Raw genomic sequence first — 21,215 nt, 5'->3', positions numbered from 1 at the left:
CTAACACTATTCTAGGGCTGATGCTAACCCTAACCCTAATAATATCCTAGGGCTGATGCTAACCCTAACCCTAACACTATCCTAGGGCTGATGCTAACCCTAACCCTAACCCTAACACTATCCTAGGGCTGATGCTAACCCTAACCCTAACCCTAACACTGTCCTAGGGCTGATGCTAACCCTAACACTAACAATATCCTAGGCCTGATGATATCCATAACCCTAAACCTAACACTATCCTAGGGCTGATGCTAACCCTAACCCTAACCCTAACACTATCCTAGGGCTGATTCTAACCCTAACCCTAACCCTAACACTATCCTAAGTCTGATGCTAACCCTAGCCCTCACACTATCCTAGGCCTGATGATAACCCTGACCCTAACCTTAACACTATCCTAGGGCTGATGCTAACCCTAACCCTAACCCTAACACTATCCTAGAGCTGATGCTAACCCTAACCCTAACAATATCCTAGGAATGATGATAACCCTAACCCTAACCCTAACACTATCCTAGGGTTTATGTTAACCCTAACCCTAACACTATCCTAGGGCTGATGCTAACCCTAACACTAACACTATCCTATGGCTGATGCTAACCCTAACCGTAACCCTAACACTATCCTAGGGCTGATGCTAACCCTAACCCTAACTCTAACACTATCTTAGGGCTGAGGCTAACCCTAACCCAAACACTATAATACGGCTGATGCTAACCATAACCCTAACCCTAACACTATCCTAAGGCTGATGCTAACCCTAACACTAACACTATCCTGGGCCTGGTGCTAACCCTAACCCTAACCCTAACACTATCCTAGGGCTGATGCTAACCTTAACCCTAACCCTAACACTATCCTAGGGCTGATGCTAACCCTAACCCTAACACTCTCCTAGGCCTGATGCTAACCCTAACCCTAACACTTACACTATCCTAGGGCTGATGCTAACCCTAACCCTAACCCTAACACTATCCTAGGTCTGATGCTAACCCTAAACCTAACACTATCCTAGGGCTGATGCTAACCCTAACCCTAACCTTAACACTATCCTAGGGCTGATGTTAACCCTAACCCTAATACTATCCTAGGGTTGATGCTAACCTTAACCCTAACCCTAACACTCTCCTAGGGCTGATGCTAACCATAACCCTAACACTATCCTAGGCCTGATGCTAACCCTAACCCTAACACCATCCTAGGTCTGATGCTAACTCTAAACCTAACACTATACTAGGGCTGATGCTAACCCTAACCCTAACCCTAACACTATCCTAGGGCTGATGTTAACCCTAACACTAACACTATCCTAGGGCTGATGCTAACCCTAACCGTAACCCTAACACTCTCCTAGGGCTGATGCTAACCCTAACCCTAACACTATCCTAGGCCTGATGCTAACCCTAACCCTAACACTATCCTAGGGCTGATGCTAACCCTAACCCTAACCCTAACACTATCCTAGGCCTGATGCTAACCCTATCCCTAACCCTAACACTCTCCTAGGGCTGAGGCTAACCCTAACCCTATCACTATCCTAGGGCTGATGCTAACCCTAACCCTAACCCTAACACTATCCTAGGGTTGATGCTAACCCTAACTCTAACACTATCCTAGGGCTGATGCTAACCGTAACCCTAACCCTAACACTATCCTAGGGCTGATGCTAACCCTAACCCTAACACTATCCTAGGGCTGATGCTAACCCTAACCCTAACCATAACACTATCCTAGGGCAGATGCTAACCCTAACCCTAACACTATCCTAGGGCTGATGCTAACCCTAACCCTAACCCTAACACTATCCTAGGGCTGATGCTAACCCTAACCCTAACAGTATCCTAGGGCTGATGCTAACCCTAACCCTAACCCTAACACTATCCTAGGGCTGATGCTAACCCAAACCCTAACCCTAACACTATCCTAGAGCTGATGCTAACGCTAAACCTAACCCTAACCCTAACCCTAATGCTATCCTAGGGCTGACGCTAACCCTAACCCTAACCCTAACACTATCCTAGGGCTGATGCTAACCCTAACACTAACACTATCCTAGGGCTGATGCTAACCCTAACCCTAACCCTAACACTGTCCTAGGGCTGATGCTAACCCTAACCCTAACTCTAACACTATCCGAGGGCTGAGGCTAACCCTAACCCTAACACTATCCTACGGCTGATGCTAACCCTAACCCTAACCCTAACACTATCCTAAGGCTGATGCTAACCCTAACACTAACACTATCGTAGGCGTGGTACTAACCCTAAGCCTAACCCTAACACTATCCTAGGGCTGATGCTAACCCTAACCCTAATAATATCCTAGGGTTGATGCTAACCCTAACCCTAACCCTAACACTATCCTAGGGCTGATGCTAACCCTAACCCTAACCCTAACACTATCCTAGGGCTGATGATAACCCTAACCCTAACTCTAACACTATCCTAGGGCTGATACTAACCCTAACCCTAACAATATCATAGGCCTGATGATATCCGTAACCCTAAACCTAACACTATCCTAGGGCTGATGCTAACCCTAACCCTAACGCTAACACTATCCTAGGGCTGATGCTAACCCTAACACTAACACTATCCTAGGGCTGATGCTAACCCAAACCCTAACCCTAACACTATCCTAGGGCTGATGCTAACACTAACCCTAACTCTAACACTATCCTAGGGCTGAGGCTAACCCTAACCCTAACACTATCCTACGGCTGATGCTAACCCTAACCCTAACCCTAACACTATCCTAAGGCTAATGCTAACCCTAACACTAACACTATCCTAGGCCTGGTGCTAACCCTAACCCTCTCCCTAACACTATTCTAGGGCTGATGCTAACCCTAACCCTAATAATATCCTAGGGCTGATGCTAACCCTAACCCTAACCCTAACACTGTCCTAGGGCTGATGCTAACCCTAACCCTAACCCTAACACTATCCTAGGGCTGATGCTAACCCTAACCCTAACCCTAACACTGTCCTAGGGCTGATGCTAACCCTAACACTAACAATATCCTAGGCCTGATGATATCCATAACCCTAAACCGAACACTATCCTAGGGCTGATGCTAACCCTAATCCTAACCCTAACACTATCCTAGGGCTGATGCTAACCCTAACCCTAACCCTAACACTGTCCTAGGGCTGATGCTAACCCTAACCCTTACCCTAACACTATCCTAGGGCTGATGCTAAACATAACCATAACCCTAACACTATCCTAGGGCTGATGCTAACCCTATCCCTTACCCTAACACTATCCTAGGGCGGATGCTAACCCTAACCCTAACCCTAACACTATCCTAGGGCTAATGCTAGCCCTAACACTAACACTATCCTAGGGCTGATGCTAACCCTAACCCTAACCCTAACACTATCCTAGGGCTGATGCTAACCCTAACCCTAACTCTAACACTATCTTAGGGCTGAGGCTAACCCTAACCCTAACACTATCCTACGGCTGATGCTAACCCTAACCCTAACCCTAACACTATCCTAGGACTAATGCTAACCCTAACCCTAACACTATCCTAGGCCTGATGCTAACCCTAACCCTAACCCTAACACTATCCTAGGTCTGATGCTAACCCTAACCCTAACACTATCCTAGGGCTGATGCTAACCCTAAACCTAACCCTAACACTATCCTAGGGCTGATGCTAACCCTAACACTAACACTATCCTAGGCCTGATGCTAACCCTAACCCTAACCCTAACACTATCCTAGGGCTAATGCTAACCCTAACCCTAACACTATCCTAGGGCTGATGCTAACCCTAACCCTAACACTCTCCTAGGCCTGATGCTAACCCTAACCCTAACATTTACACTATCCTAGGGCTGATGCTAACCCTAACCCTAACCCTAACACTATCCTAGGTCTGATGATAACCCTAAACCTAACACTATCCTAGGGCTGATGCTAACCCTAACCCTAACCTTAACACTATCCTAGGGCTGATGTTAACCCTAACCCTAATACTATCCTAGGGCTGATGCTAACCTTAACCCTAACCCTAACACTCTCCTAGGGCTGATGCTAACCATAACCCTAACACTATCCTAGGCCTGATGCTAACCCTAACCCTAACACCATCCTAGGTCTGATGCTAACTCTAAACCTAACACTATACTAGGGCTGATGCTAACCCTAACCCTAACCCTAACACTATCCTAGGGCTGATGTTAACCCTAACCCTAACACTATCCTAGGGCTGATGCTAACCCTAACCCTAACCCTAAGACTCTCCTAGGGCTGATGCTAACCCTAACCCTAACACTATCCTAGGCCTGATGCTAACCCTAACCCTAACACTATCCTAGGGCTGATGCTAACCCTAACCCTAACCCTAACACTATCCTAGGCCTGATGCTAACCCTATCCCTAACCCTAACAGTCTCCTAGGGCTGAGGCTAACCCTAACCCTAACACTATCCTAGGGCTGATGCTAACCCTAACCCTAACCCTAACACTATCCTAGGGTTTATGCTAACCCTAACCTTAACACTATCCTAGGGCTGATGCTAACCATAACCCTAACCCTAACACTATCCTAGGGCTGATGCTAACCCTAACCCTAACACTATCCTAGGGCTGATGCTAACCCTAACCCTAACCCTAACACTATCCTAGGGCTGATGCTAACCCTAACCCTAACACTATCCTAGGGCTGATGCTAACCCTAACCCTAACCCTATCACTATCCTAGGGCTGAAGCTAACCCTAACCCTAACAGTATCCTAGGGCTGATGCTAACCCTAACCCTAACCCTAACACTGTCCTAGGGCTGATGCTAACCAAAACACTAACAATATCCTAGGCCTGATGATATCCATAACCCTAAACCGAACACTATCCTAGGGCTGATGCTTACCCTAATCCTAACCCTAACACTATCCTAGGGCTGATTCTAACCGTAACCCTAACACAATCCTAGGCCTGATGCTTACCCTAACCCTTACCCTAACACTATCCTAGGGCTGATGCTAAACCTAACCATAAACCTAACACTATCCTAGGGCTGATGCTAACCCTAACCCTAACCCTAACACTATCCTAGGGCTGATGCTAACCCTAACCCTAACACTCTCCTAGGCCTGATGCTAACCCTAACCCTAACATTTACACTATCCTAGGGCTGATGCTAACCCTAACCCTAACCCTAACACTATCCTAGGTCTGATGCTAACCCTAAACCTAACACTATCCTAGGGCTGATGCTAACCCTAACCCTAACCTTAACAGTATCCTAGGGCTGATGTTAACCCTAACCCTAATACTATCCTAGGGCTGATGCTAACCTTAACCCTAACCCTAACACTCTCCTAGGGCTGATGCTAACCATAACCCTAACACTATCCTAGGCCTGATGCTAACCCTAACCCTAACACCATCCTAGGTCTGATGCTAACTCTAAACCTAAAACTATACTAGGGCTGATGCTAACCCTAACCCTAACCCTAACACTATCCTAGGGCTGATGTTAACCCTAACCCTAACACTATCCTAGGGCTGATGCTAACCCTAACCCTAACCCTAAGACTCTCCTAGGGCTGATGCTAACCCTAACCCTAACACTATCCTAGGCCTGATGCTAACCCTAACCCTAACACTATCCTAGGGCTGATGCTAACCCTAACCCTAACCCTAACACTATCCTAGGCCTGATGCTAACCCTATCCCTAACCCTAACACTCTCCTAGGGCTGAGGCTAACCCTAACCCTAACACTATCCTAGGGCTGATGCTAACCCTAACCCTAACCCTAACACTATCCTAGGGTTGATGCTAACCCTAACCTTAACACTATCCTAGGGCTGATGCTAACCATAACCCTAACCCTAACACTATCCTAGGTCTGATGCTAACCCTAACCCTAACCCTAACACTATCCTAGGGCTGATGCTAACCCTAACCCTAACACTATCCTAGGGCTGATGCTAACCCTAACCCTAACCCTATCACTATCCTAGGGCTGATGCTAACCCTAACCCTAACAGTATCCTAGGGCTGATGCTAACCCTAACCCTAACCCTAACACTGTCCTAGTGCTGATGCTAACCCTAACACTAAAAATATCCTAGGCCTGATGATATCCATAACCCTAAACCGAACACTATCCTAGGGCTGATGCTAACCCTAATCCTAACCCTAACACTATCCTAGGGCTGATTCTAACCGTAACCCTAACACATTCCTAGGCCTGATGCTAACCCTAGCCCTTACCCTAACACTATCCTAGGGCTGATGCTAAGCCTAACCATAACACTAACACTATCCTAGGGCTGATGCTAACCCTAACCCTAACCCTAACACTATCCTAAGGCTGATGCTAACCCTAACACTAACACTATCGTAGGCCTGGTGCTAACCCTAAGCCTAACCCTAACACTATCCTAGGGCTGATGCTAATCCTAACCCTAATAATATCCTAGGGTTGATGCTAACCCTAACCCTAACACTAACACTATCCTAGGGCTGATGCTAACCCTAACCCTAACCCTAACACTATCCTAGGGCTGATGATAACCCTAACCCTAACTCTAACACTATCCTAGGGCTGATGCTAACCCTAACCCTAACAATATCACAGGCCTGATGATATCCCTAACCCTAAACCTAACACTATCCTAGGGCTGATGCTAACCCTAACCCTAACGCTAACACTATCCTAGGGCTGATTCTAACCCTAACACTAACACTATCCTAGGGCTGATGCTAACCCAAACCCTAACCCTAACACTATCCTAGGGCTGATGCTAACACTAACCCTAACTCTAACACTATCCTAGGGCTGAGGCTAACCCTAACCCTAACACTATCCTACGGCTGATGCTAACCCTAACCCTAACCCTAACACTATCCTAAGGCTAATGCTAACCCTAACACTAACACTATCCTAGGCCTGGTGCTAACCCTAACCCTATCCCTAACACTATTCTAGGGCTGATGCTAACCCTAACCCTAATAATATCCTAGGGCTGATGCTAACCCTAACCCTAACCCTAACACTATCCTAGGGCTGATGCTAACCCTAACCCTAACCCTAACACTATCCTAGGGCTGATGCTAACCCTAACCCTAACCCTAACACTGTCCTAGGGCTGATGCTAACCCTAACACTAACAATATCCTCGGCCTGATGATATCCATAACCCTAAACCGAACAATATCCTAGGGCTGATGCTAACCCTAATCCTAACCCTAACACTATCCTAGGGCTGATTCTAACCGTAACCCTAACACAATCCTAGGCCTGATGCTAACCCTAACCCTTACCCTAACACTATCCTAGGGCTGATGCTAAACCTAACCATAACCCTAACACTATCCTAGGGCTGATGCTAACCCTATCCCTAACCCTAACACTATCCTAGGGCGGATGCTAACACTAACCCTAACCCTAACACTATCCTAGGGCTAAAGCTAACCCTAACACTAACACTATCCTAGGGCTGATGCTAACCCTAACCCTAACCCTAACACTATCCTAGGGCTGATGCTAACCCTAACCCTAACTCTAACAATATCTTAGGGCTGAGGCTAACCCTAACCCTAACACTATCCTACGGCTGATGCTAACCCTAACCATAACCCTAACACTATCCTAGGGCTAATGCTAACCCTAACCCTAACACTATCCTAGGCCTGATGCTAACCCTAACCCTAACCCTAACACTATCCTAGGGCTGATGCTAACCCTAACACTAACACCATCCTAGGGCTGATGCTAACCCTAACCCTAACCCTAACACTCTCCTAGGGCTGATGCTAACCCTAACCCTAACATTATCCTAGGCCTGATGCTAACGCTAACCCTAACACTATCCTAGGGCTGATGCTAACCCTAATCCTAACCCTAACACTATCCTAGGGCTGATTCTAACCGTAACCCTAACACAATCCTAGGCCTGATGCTAACCCTAACCCTTACCCTAACACTATCCTAGGGCTGATGCTAAACCTAACCATAACCCTAACACTATCCTAGGGCTGATGCTAACCCTATACCTAACACTAACACTATCCTAGGGCGGATGCTAACCCTAACCCTAACCCTAACACTATCCTAGGGCTAAAGCTAACTCTAACACTAACACTATCCTAGGGCTGATGCTAACCCTAACCCTAACCCTAACACTATCCTAGGGCTGATGCTAACCCTAACCCTAACTCTAACAATATCTTAGGGCTGAGGCTAACCCTAAACCTAACACTATCCTACGGCTGATGCTAACCCTAACCAAAACCCTAACACTATCCTAGGGCTAATGCTAACCCTAACCCTAACACTATCGTAGGCCTGATGCTAACCCTAACCCTAACCCTAACACTATCCTAGGGCTGATGCTAACCCTAACACTAACACTATCCTAGGGCTGATGCTAACCCTAACCCTAACCCTAACACTCTCCTAGGGCTGATGCTAACCCTAACCCTAACATTATCCTAGGCCTGATGCTAACCCTAACCCTAACACTATCCTAGGGCTGATGCTAACCCTAACCCTAACCCTAACACTATCCTAGGGCTGATGCTAAACCTAACACTAACACTATCCTAGGGCTGATGCTAACCCTAACCGTAACACTTACACTATCCTAGGGCTAATGCTAACCCTAACCCTAACACTATCCTAGGGCTGATGCTAACCCTAAACCTAACACTCTCCTAGGCCTGATGCTAACCCTAACCCTAACATTTACACTATCCTAGGGCTGATGCTAACCCTAACCCTAACCCTAACACTATCCTAGGTCTGATGCTAACCCTAAACCTAACACTATCCTAGGGCTGATGCTAACCCTAACCCTAACCTTAACACTATCCTAGGGCTGATGTTAACCCTAACCCTAATACTATCCTAGGGCTGATGCTAACCTTAACCCTAACCCTAACACTCTCCTAGGGCTGATGCTAACCATAACCCTAACACTATCCTAGGCCTGATGCTAACCCTAACCCTAACACCATCCTAGGTTTGATGCTAACTCTAAACCTAACACTATACTAGGGCTGATGCTAACCCTAATCCTAATCCTAACACTATCCTAGGGCTGATGTTACCCCTATCCCTAACACTATCCTAGGGCTGATGCTAACCCTAACCCTAACCCTAAGACTCTCCTAGGGCTGATGCTAACCCTAACCCTAACACTATCCTAGGCCTGATGCTAACCCTAACCCTAACACTATCCTAGGGCTGATGCTAACCCTAACCCTAACCCTAACACTATCCTAGGCCTGATGCTAACCCTATCCCTAACCCTAACACTCTCCTAGGGCTCAGGCTAACCCTAACCCTAACACTATCCTAGGGCTGATGCTAACCCTAACCCAAACCCTAACACTATCCTAGGGTTGATACTAACCCTAACCCTAACACTATCCTAGGGCTGATGCTAACCATAACCCTAACCCTAACACTATCCTAGGGCTGATGCTAACCCTAACCCTAACACTATCCTAGGGCTGATGCTGACCCTAGCCCTAACCCTAACACTATCCTAGGGCTGATGCTAACCCTAACCCTAACACTATCCTAGGGCTGATGCTGACCCTAGCCCTAACCCTAACACTATCCTAGGGCTGATGCTAACCCTAACCATAACACTATCCTAGGGCTGATGCTAACGCTAACCCTAACCCTAACCCTAACCCTAATGCTATCGTAGGGCTGACGCTAACCCTAACCCTAACCCTAACACTATCCTTGGGCTGATGCTAACCCTAACACTAACACTATCCTAGGGCTGATGCTAACCCTAACCCTAACCCTAACACTGTCCTAGGGCTGATGCTAACCCTAACCCTAACTCTAACACTATCCTACGGCTGATGCTAACCCTAACCCTAACCCTAACACTATCCTAAGGCTGATGCTAACCCTAACACTAACACTATCCTAGGCCTGGTGCTAACCCTAAGCCTAACCCTAACACTATCCTAGGGCTGATGCTAACCCTAACCCTAATAATATCCTAGGGTTGATGCTAACCCTAACCCTAACCCTAACACTATCCTAGGGCTGATGCTAACCCTAACCCTAACCCTAACACTATCCTAGGGCTGATGATAACCCTAACCCTAACTCTAACACTATCCTAGGGCTGATGCTAACCCTAACCCTAACAATATCCTAGGCCTGATGATATCCCTAACCCTAAACCTAACACTATCCTAGGGCTGATGCTAACCCTAACCCTAACGCTAACACTATCCTAGGGCTGATGCTAACCCTAACACTAACACTATCCTAGGGCTGATGCTAACCCAAACCCTAACCCTAACACTATCCTAGGGCTGATGCTAACACTAAACCTAACTCTAACACTATCCTAGGGCTGAGGCTAACCCTAACCCTAACACTATCCTACGGCTGATGCTAACCCTAACCCTAACCCTAACACTATCCTAAGGCTAATGCTAACCCTAACACTAACACTATCCTAGGCCTGGTGCTAACCCTAACCCTATCCCTAACACTATTCTAGGGCTGATGCTAACCCTAACCCTAATAATATCCTAGGGCTGATGCTAACCCTAACCCTAACACTATCCTAGGGCTGATGCTAACCCTAACCCTAACCCTAACACTATCCTAGGGCTGATGCTAACCCTAACCCTAACCCTAACACTGTCCTAGGGCTGATGCTAACCCTAACACTAACAATATCCTAGGCCTGATGATATCCATAACCCTAAACCTAACACTATCCTAGGGCTGATGCTAACCCTAACCCTAACCCTAACACTATCCTAGGGCTGATTCTAACCCTAACCCTAACCCTAACACTATCCTAAGTCTGATGCTAACCCTAGCCCTCACACTATCCTAGGCCTGATGATAACCCTGACCCTAACCTTAACACTATCCTAGGGCTGATGCTAACCCTAACCCTAACCCTAACACTATCCTAGAGCTGATGCTAACCCTAACCCTAACAATATCCTAGGAATGATGATAACCCTAACCCTAACCCTAACACTATCCTAGGGTTTATGTTAACCCTAACCCTAACACTATCCTAGGGCTGATGCTAACCCTAACACTAACACTATCCTAGGGCTGATGCTAACCCTAACCGTAACCCTAACACTATCCTAGGGCTGATGCTAACCCTAACCCTAACTCTAACACTATCTTAGGGCTGAGGCTAACCCTAACCCAAACACTATAATACGGCTGATGCTAACCATAACCCTAACCCTAACACTATCCTAAGGCTGATGCTAACCCTAACACTAACACTATCCTGGGCCTGGTGCTAACCCTAACCCTAACCCTAACACTATCCTAGGGCTGATGCTAACCTTAACCCTAACCCTAACACTATCCTAGGGCTGATGCTAACCCTAACCCTAACACTCTCCTAGGCCTGATGCTAACCCTAACCCTAACACTTACACTATCCTAGGGCTGATGCTAACCCTAACCCTAACCCTAACACTATCCTAGGTCTGATGCTAACCCTAAACCTAACACTATCCTAGGGCTGATGCTAACCCTAACCCTAACCTTAACACTATCCTAGGGCTGATGTTAACCCTAACCCTAATACTATCCTAGGGTTGATGCTAACCTTAACCCTAACCCTAACACTCTCCTAGGGCTGATGCTAACCATAACCCTAACACTATCCTAGGCCTGATGCTAACCCTAACCCTAACACCATCCTAGGTCTGATGCTAACTCTAAACCTAACACTATACTAGGGCTGATGCTAACCCTAACCCTAACCCTAACACTATCCTAGGGCTGATGTTAACCCTAACACTAACACTATCCTAGGGCTGATGCTAACCCTAACCGTAACCCTAACACTCTCCTAGGGCTGATGCTAACCCTAACCCTAACACTATCCTAGGCCTGATGCTAACCCTAACCCTAACACTATCCTAGGGCTGATGCTAACCCTAACCGTAACCCTAACACTATCCTAGGCCTGATGCTAACCCTATCCCTAACCCTAACACTCTCCTAGGGCTGAGGCTAACCCTAACCCTAACACTATCCTAGGGCTGATGCTAACCCTAACCCTAACCCTAACACTATCCTAGGGTTGATGCTAACCCTAACTCTAACACTATCCTAGGGCTGATGCTAACCGTAACCCTAACCCTAACACTATCCTAGGGCTGATGCTAACCCTAACCCTAACACTATCCTAGGGCTGATGCTAACCCTAACCCTAACCATAACACTATCCTAGGGCAGATGCTAACCCTAACCCTAACACTATCCTAGGGCTGATGCTAACCCTAACCCTAACCCTAACACTATCCTAGGGCTGATGCTAACCCTAACCCTAACAGTATCCTAGGGCTGATGCTAACCCTAACCCTAACCCTAACACTATCCTAGGGCTGATGCTAACCCAAACCCTAACCCTAACACTATCCTAGAGCTGATGCTAACGCTAAACCTAACCCTAACCCTAACCCTAATGCTATCCTAGGGCTGACGCTAACCCTAACCCTAACCCTAACACTATCCTAGGGCTGATGCTAACCCTAACACTAACACTATCCTAGGGCTGATGCTAACCCTAACCCTAATCCTAACACTGTCCTAGGGCTGATGCTAACCCTAACCCTAACTCTAACACTATCCGAGGGCTGAGGCTAACCCTAACCCTAACACTATCCTACGGCTGATGCTAACCCTAACCCTAACCCTAACACTATCCTAAGGCTGATGCTAACCCTAACACTAACACTATCGTAGGCGTGGTACTAACCCTAAGCCTAACCCTAACACTATCCTAGGGCTGATGCTAACCCTAACCCTAATAATATCCTAGGGTTGATGCTAACCCTAACCCTAACCCTAACACTATCCTAGGGCTGATGCTAACCCTAACCCTAACCCTAACACTATCCTAGGGCTGATGATAACCCTAACCCTAACTCTAACACTATCCTAGGGCTGATACTAACCCTAACCCTAACAATATCATAGGCCTGATGATATCCGTAACCCTAAACCTAACACTATCCTAGGGCTGATGCTAACCCTAACCCTAACGCTAACACTATCCTAGGGCTGATGCTAACCCTAACACTAACACTATCCTAGGGCTGATGCTAACCCAAACCCTAACCCTAACACTATCCTAGGGCTGATGCTAACACTAACCCTAACTCTAACACTATCCTAGGGCTGAGGCTAACCCTAACCCTAACACTATCCTACGGCTGATGCTAACCCTAACCCTAACCCTAACACTATCCTAAGGCTAATGCTAACCCTAACACTAACACTATCCTAGGCCTGGTGCTAACCCTAACCCTCTCCCTAACACTATTCTAGGGCTGATGCTAACCCTAACCCTAATAATATCCTAGGGCTGATGCTAACCCTAACCCTAACCCTAACACTGTCCTAGGGCTGATGCTAACCCTAACCCTAACCCTAACACTATCCTAGGGCTGATGCTAACCCTAACCCTAACCCTAACACTGTCCTAGGGCTGATGCTAACCCTAACACTAACAATATCCTAGGCCTGATGATATCCATAACCCTAAACCGAACACTATCCTAGGGCTGATGCTAACCCTAATCCTAACCCTAACACTATCCTAGGGCTGATGCTAACCCTAACCCTAACCCTAACACTGTCCTAGGGCTGATGCTAACCCTAACCCTTACCCTAACACTATCCTAGGGCTGATGCTAAACATAACCATAACCCTAACACTATCCTAGGGCTGATGCTAACCCTATCCCTTACCCTAACACTATCCTAGGGCGGATGCTAACCCTAACCCTAACCCTAACACTATCCTAGGGCTAATGCTAGCCCTAACACTAACACTATCCTAGGGCTGATGCTAACCCTAACCCTAACCCTAACACTATCCTAGGGCTGATGCTAACCCTAACCCTAACTCTAACACTATCTTAGGGCTGAGGCTAACCCTAACCCTAACACTATCCTACGGCTGATGCTAACCCTAACCCTAACCCTAACACTATCCTAGGACTAATGCTAACCCTAACCCTAACACTATCCTAGGCCTGATGCTAACCCTAACCCTAACCCTAACACTATCCTAGGTCTGATGCTAACCCTAACCCTAACACTATCCTAGGGCTGATGCTAACCCTAAACCTAACCCTAACACTATCCTAGGGCTGATGCTAACCCTAACACTAACACTATCCTAGGCCTGATGCTAACCCTAACCCTAACCCTAACACTATCCTAGGGCTAATGCTAACCCTAACCCTAACACTATCCTAGGGCTGATGCTAACCCTAACCCTAACACTCTCCTAGGCCTGATGCTAACCCTAACCCTAACATTTACACTATCCTAGGGCTGATGCTAACCCTAACCCTAACCCTAACACTATCCTAGGTCTGATGCTAACCCTAAACCTAACACTATCCTAGGGCTGATGCTAACCCTAACCCTAACCTTAACACTATCCTAGGGCTGATGTTAACCCTAACCCTAATACTATCCTAGGGCTGATGCTAACCTTAACCCTAACCCTAACACTCTCCTAGGGCTGATGCTAACCATAACCCTAACACTATCCTAGGCCTGATGCTAACCCTAACCCTAACACCATCCTAGGTCTGATGCTAACTCTAAACCTAACACTATACTAGGGCTGATGCTAACCCTAACCCTAACCCTAACACTATCCTAGGGCTGATGTTAACCCTAACCCTAACACTATCCTAGGGCTGATGCTAACCCTAACCCTAACCCTAAGACTCTCCTAGGGCTGATGCTAACCCTAACCCTAACACTATCCTAGGCCTGATGCTAACCCTAACCCTAACACTATCCTAGGGCTGATGCTAACCCTAACCCTAACCCTAACACTATCCTAGGCCTGATGCTAACCCTATCCCTAACCCTAACAGTCTCCTAGGGCTGAGGCTAACCCTAACCCTAACACTATCCTAGGGCTGATGCTAACCCTAACCCTAACCCTAACACTATCCTAGGGTTTATGCTAACCCTAACCTTAACACTATCCTAGGGCTGATGCTAACCATAACCCTAACCCTAACACTATCCTAGGGCTGATGCTAACCCTAACCCTAACACTATCCTAGGGCTGATGCTAACCCTAACCCTAACCCTAACACTATCCTAGGGCTGATGCTAACCCTAACCCTAACACTATCCTAGGGCTGATGCTAACCCTAACCCTAACCCTATCACTATCCTAGGGCTGAAGCTAACCCTAACCCTAACAGTATCCTAGGGCTGATGCTAACCCTAACCCTAACCCTAACACTGTCCTAGGGCTGATGCTAACCAAAACACTAACAATATCCTAGGCCTGATGATATCCATAACCCTAAACCGAACACTATCCTAGGGCTGATGCTTACCCTAATCCTAACCCTAACACTATCCTAGGGCTGATTCTAACCGTAACCCTAACACAATCCTAGGCCTGATGCTTACCCTAACCCTTACCCTAACACTATCCTAGGGCTGATGCTAAACCTAACCATAACCCTAACACTATCCTAGGGCTGATGCTAACCCTAACCCTAACCCTAACACTATCCTAGGGCTGATGCTAACCCTAACCCTAACACTCTCCTAGGCCTGATGCTAACCCTAACCCTAACATTTACACTATCCTAGGGCTGATGCTAACCCTAACCCTAACCCTAACACTATCCTAGGTCTGATGCTAACCCTAAACCTAACACTATCCTAGGGCTGATGCTAACCCTAACCCTAACCTTAACAGTATCCTAGGGCTGATGTTAACCCTAACCCTAATACTATCCTAGGGCTGATGCTAACCTTAACCCTAACCCTAACACTCTCCTAGGGCTGATGCTAACCATAACCCTAACACTATCCTAGGCCTGATGCTAACCCTAACCCTAACACCATCCTAGGTCTGATGCTAACTCTAAACCTAAAACTATACTAGGGCTGATGCTAACCCTAACCCTAACCCTAACACTATCCTAGGGCTGATGTTAACCCTAACCCTAACACTATCCTAGGGCTGATGCTAACCCTAACCCTAACCCTAAGACTCTCCTAGGGCTGATGCTAACCCTAACCCTAACACTATCCTAGGCCTGATGCTAACCCTAACCCTAACACTATCCTAGGGCTGATGCTAACCCTAACCCTAACCCTAACACTATCCTAGGCCTGATGCTAACCCTATCCCTAACCCTAACACTCTCCTAGGGCTGAGGCTAACCCTAACCCTAACACTATCCTAGGGCTGATGCTAACCCTAACCCTAACCCTAACACTATCCTAGGGTTGATGCTAACCCTAACCTTAACACTATCCTAGGGCTGATGCTAACCATAACCCTAACCCTAACACTATCCTAGGGCTGATGCTAACCCTAACCCTAACCCTAACACTATCCTAGGGCTGATGCTAACCCTAACCCTAACACTATCCTAGGGCTGATGCTAACCCTAACCCTAACCCTATCACTATCCTAGGGCTGATGCTAACCCTAACCCTAACAGTATCCTAGGGCTGATGCTAACCCTAACCCTAACCCTAACACTGTCCTAGTGCTGATGCTAACCCTAACACTAAAAATATCCTAGGCCTGATGATATCCATAACCCTAAACCGAACACTATCCTAGGGCTGATGCTAACCCTAATCCTAACCCTAACACTATCCTAGGGCTGATTCTAACCGTAACCCTAACACAATCCTAGGCCTGATGCTAACCCTAGCCCTTACCCTAACACTATCCTAGGGCTGATGCTAAGCCTAACCATAACACTAACACTATCCTAGGGCTGATGCTAACCCTAACCCTAACCCTAACACTATCCTAAGGCTGATGCTAACCCTAACACTAACACTATCGTAGGCCTGGTGCTAACCCTAAGCCTAACCCTAACACTATCCTAGGGCTGATGCTAATCCTAACCCTAATAATATCCTAGGGTTGATGATAACCCTAACCCTAACACTAACACTATCCTAGGGCTGATGCTAACCCTAACCCTAACCCTAACACTATCCTAGGGCTGATGATAACCCTAACCCTAACTCTAACACTATCCTAGGGCTGATGCTAACCCTAACCCTAACAATATCACAGGCCTGATGATATCCCTAACTCTAAACCTAACACTATCCTAGGGCTGATGCTAACCCTAACCCTAACCCTAACACTATCCTAGGGCTGATGCTAACCCTAACCCTAACCCTAACACTATCCTAGGGCTGATGCTAACCCTAACCCTAACCCTAACACTGTCCTAGGGCTGATGCTAACCCTAACACTAACAATATCCTCGGCCTGATGATATCCATAACCCTAAACCGAACAATATCCTAGGGCTGATGCTAACCCTAATCCTAACCCTAACACTATCCTAGGGCTGATTCTAACCGTAACCCTAACACAATCCTAGGCCTGATGCTAACCCTAACCCTTACCCTAACACTATCCTAGGGCTGATGCTAAACCTAACCATAACCCTAACACTATCCTAGGGCTGATGCTAACCCTATCCCTAACCCTAACACTATCCTAGGGCGGATGCTAACACTAACCCTAACCCTAACACTATCCTAGGGCTAAAGCTAACCCTAACACTAACACTATCCTAGGGCTGATGCTAACCCTAACCCTAACCCTAACACTATCCTAGGGCTGATGCTAACCCTAACCCTAACTCTAACAATATCTTAGGGCTGAGGCTAACCCTAACCCTAACACTATCCTACGGCTGATGCTAACCCTAACCATAACCCTAACACTATCCTAGGGCTAATGCTAACCCTAACCCTAACACTATCCTAGGCCTGATGCTAACCCTAACCCTAACCCTAACACTATCCTAGGGCTGATGCTAACCCTAACACTAACACCATCCTAGGGCTGATGCTAACCCTAACCCTAACCCTAACACTCTCCTAGGGCTGATGCTAACCCTAACCCTAACATTATCCTAGGCCTGATGCTAACGCTAACCCTAACACTATCCTAGGGCTGATGCTAACCCTAATCCTAACCCTAACACTATCCTAGGGCTGATTCTAACCGTAACCCTAACACAATCCTAGGCCTGATGCTAACCCTAACCCTTACCCTAACACTATCCTAGGGCTGATGCTAAACCTAACCATAACCCTAACACTATCCTAGGGCTGATGCTAACCCTATACCTAACACTAACACTATCCTAGGGCGGATGCTAACCCTAACCCTAACCCTAACACTATCCTAGGGCTAAAGCTAACTCTAACACTAACACTATCCTAGGGCTGATGCTAACCCTAACCCTAACCCTAACACTATCCTAGGGCTGATGCTAACCCTAACCCTAACTCTAACAATATCTTAGGGCTGAGGCTAACCCTAAACCTAACACTATCCTACGGCTGATGCTAACCCTAACCAAAACCCTAACACTATCCTAGGGCTAATGCTAACCCTAACCCTAACACTATCGTAGGCCTGATGCTAACCCTAACCCTAACCCTAACACTATCCTAGGGCTGATGCTAACCCTAACACTAACACTATCCTAGGGCTGATGCTAACCCTAACCCTAACCCTAACACTCTCCTAGGGCTGATGCTAACCCTAACCCTAACACTATCCTAGGGCTGATGCTAACCCTAACCCTAACCCTAACACTATCCTAGGGCTGATGCTAAACCTAACACTAACACTATCCTAGGGCTGATGCTAACCCTAACCGTAACACTTACACTATCCTAGGGCTAATGCTAACCCTAACCCTAACACTATCCTAGGGCTGATGCTAACCCTAAACCTAACACTCTCCTAGGCCTGATGCTAACCCTAACCCTAACATTTACACTATCCTAGGGCTGATGCTAACCCTAACCCTAACCCTAACACTATCCTAGGTCTGATGCTAACCCTAAACCTAACACTATCCTAGGGCTGATGCTAACCCTAACCCTAACCTTAACACTATCCTAGGGCTGATGTTAACCCTAACCCTAATACTATCCTAGGGCTGATGCTAACCTTAACCCTAACCCTAACACTCTCCTAGGGCTGATGCTAACCATAACCCTAACACTATCCTAGGCCTGATGCTAACCCTAACCCTAACACCATCCTAGGTTTGATGCTAACTCTAAACCTAACACTATACTAGGGCTGATGCTAACCCTAATCCTAATCCTAACACTATCCTAGGGCTGATGTTACCCCTATCCCTAACACTATCCTAGGGCTGATGCTAACCCTAACCCTAACCCTAAGACTCTCCTAGGGCTGATGCTAACCCTAACCCTAACACTATCCTAGGCCTGATGCTAACCCTAACCCTAACACTATCCTAGGGCTGATGCTAACCCTAACCCTAACCCTAACACTATCCTAGGCCTGATGCTAACCCTATCCCTAACCCTAACACTCTCCTAAGGCTCAGGCTAACCCTAACCCTAACACTATCCTAGGGCTGATGCTAACCCTAACCCAAACCCTAACACTATCCTAGGGTTGATACTAACCCTAACCCTAACACTATCCTAGGGCTGATGCTAACCATAACCCTAACCCTAACACTATCCTAGGGCTGATGCTAACCCTAACCCTAACACTATCCTAGGGCTGATGCTGACCCTAGCCCTAACCCTAACACTATCCTAGGGCTGATGCTAACCCTAACCCTAACACTATCCTAGGGCTGATGCTAACCCTAACCCTAACCCTAACACTATCCTAGGTCTGATGCTAACCCTAAACCTAACACTATCCTAGGGCTGATGCTAACCCTAATCCTAACCCTAACACTATCCTAGGGCTGATTCTAACCGTAACCATAACACAATCCTAGGCCTGATGCTAACCCTAACCCTTACCCTAACACTATCCTAGGGCTGATGCTAAACCTAACCAAAACCCTAACACTATCCTAGGGCTGATGCTAACCCTATCCCTAACCCTAACACTATCCTAGGGCGGATGCTAACCCTAACCCTAACCCTAACACTATCCTAGGGCTAATGCTAACCCTAACACTAACACTATCCTAGTGCTGATGCTAACCCTAACCCTAACCCTAACACTATCCTAGGGCTGATGCTAACCCTAACCCTAACTCTAACACTATCTTAGGGCTGAGGCTAACCCTAACCCTAACACTATCCTACGGCTGATGCTAACCCTAACCATAACCCTAACACTATCCTAGGGCTAATGCTAACCCTAACCCTAACACTATCGTAGGCCTGATGCTAACCCTAACCCTAACCCTAACACTATCCTAGGGCTGATGCTAACCCTAACACTAACACTATCCTAGGGCTGATGCTAACCCTAACCCTAACCCTAACACTCTCCTAGGGCTGATGCTAACCCTAACCCTAACACTATCCTAGGCCTGATGCTAACCCTAACCCTAACACTATCCTAGGGCTGATGCTAACCCTAACCCTAACACTAACACTATCCTAGGCCTGATGCTAACCCTATCCCTAACCGTACACTCTCCTAGTGCTGAGGCTAACCCTAACCCTAACACTATCCTACGGGTGATGCTAACCCTAACCCTAACCCTAACACTATCCTAGGGTTGATGCTAACCCTAACCCTAACACTATCCTAGGGCTGATGCTAACTATAACCCTAACCCTAACACTATCCTAGGGCTGATGCTAACCCTAACCCTAACACTATCCTAGGGCTGATGATAACCCTAACCCTAACCCTAACACTATCCTAGGGCTGATGCTAACCCTAACCCTAACAGTATCCTAGGGCTGATGCTAACCCTAACCCTAACCCTAACACTATCCTAGGGCTGATGCTAACCCTAACCCTAACAGTATCCTAGGGCTGATGCTAACCCTAACCCTAACCCTAACACTATCCTAGGGCTGATGCTAACCCTAACCCTAACCCTAACACTATCCTAGAGCTGATGCTAACGCTAACCCTAACCCTAACCCTACCGCTAATGCTATCCTAGGGCTGACGCTAACCCTAACCCTAACCCTAACACTATCCTAGGGCTGATGCTAACCCTAACACTAACACTATCCTAGGGCTGAAGCTAACCCTAACCCTAACCCTAACACTGTCCTAGGGCTGATGCTAACCCTAACCCTAACTCTAACACTATCCTAGGGCTGAGGCTAACCCTAACCCTAACACTATCCTACGGCTGATGCTAACCCTAACCCTAACCCTAACACTATCCTAAGGCTGATGCTAACCCTAACACTAACACTATCCTAGG

The sequence above is a fragment of the Lemur catta genome, chromosome 12 (assembly GCF_020740605.2).
Source record: "Lemur catta isolate mLemCat1 chromosome 12, mLemCat1.pri, whole genome shotgun sequence".
In the NCBI taxonomy this organism is placed as follows: Eukaryota; Metazoa; Chordata; class Mammalia; order Primates; family Lemuridae; genus Lemur; species Lemur catta.
The sequence above is the reverse complement of the archived record's forward strand: the minus strand, read 5'-3'. Positions refer to the sequence as shown.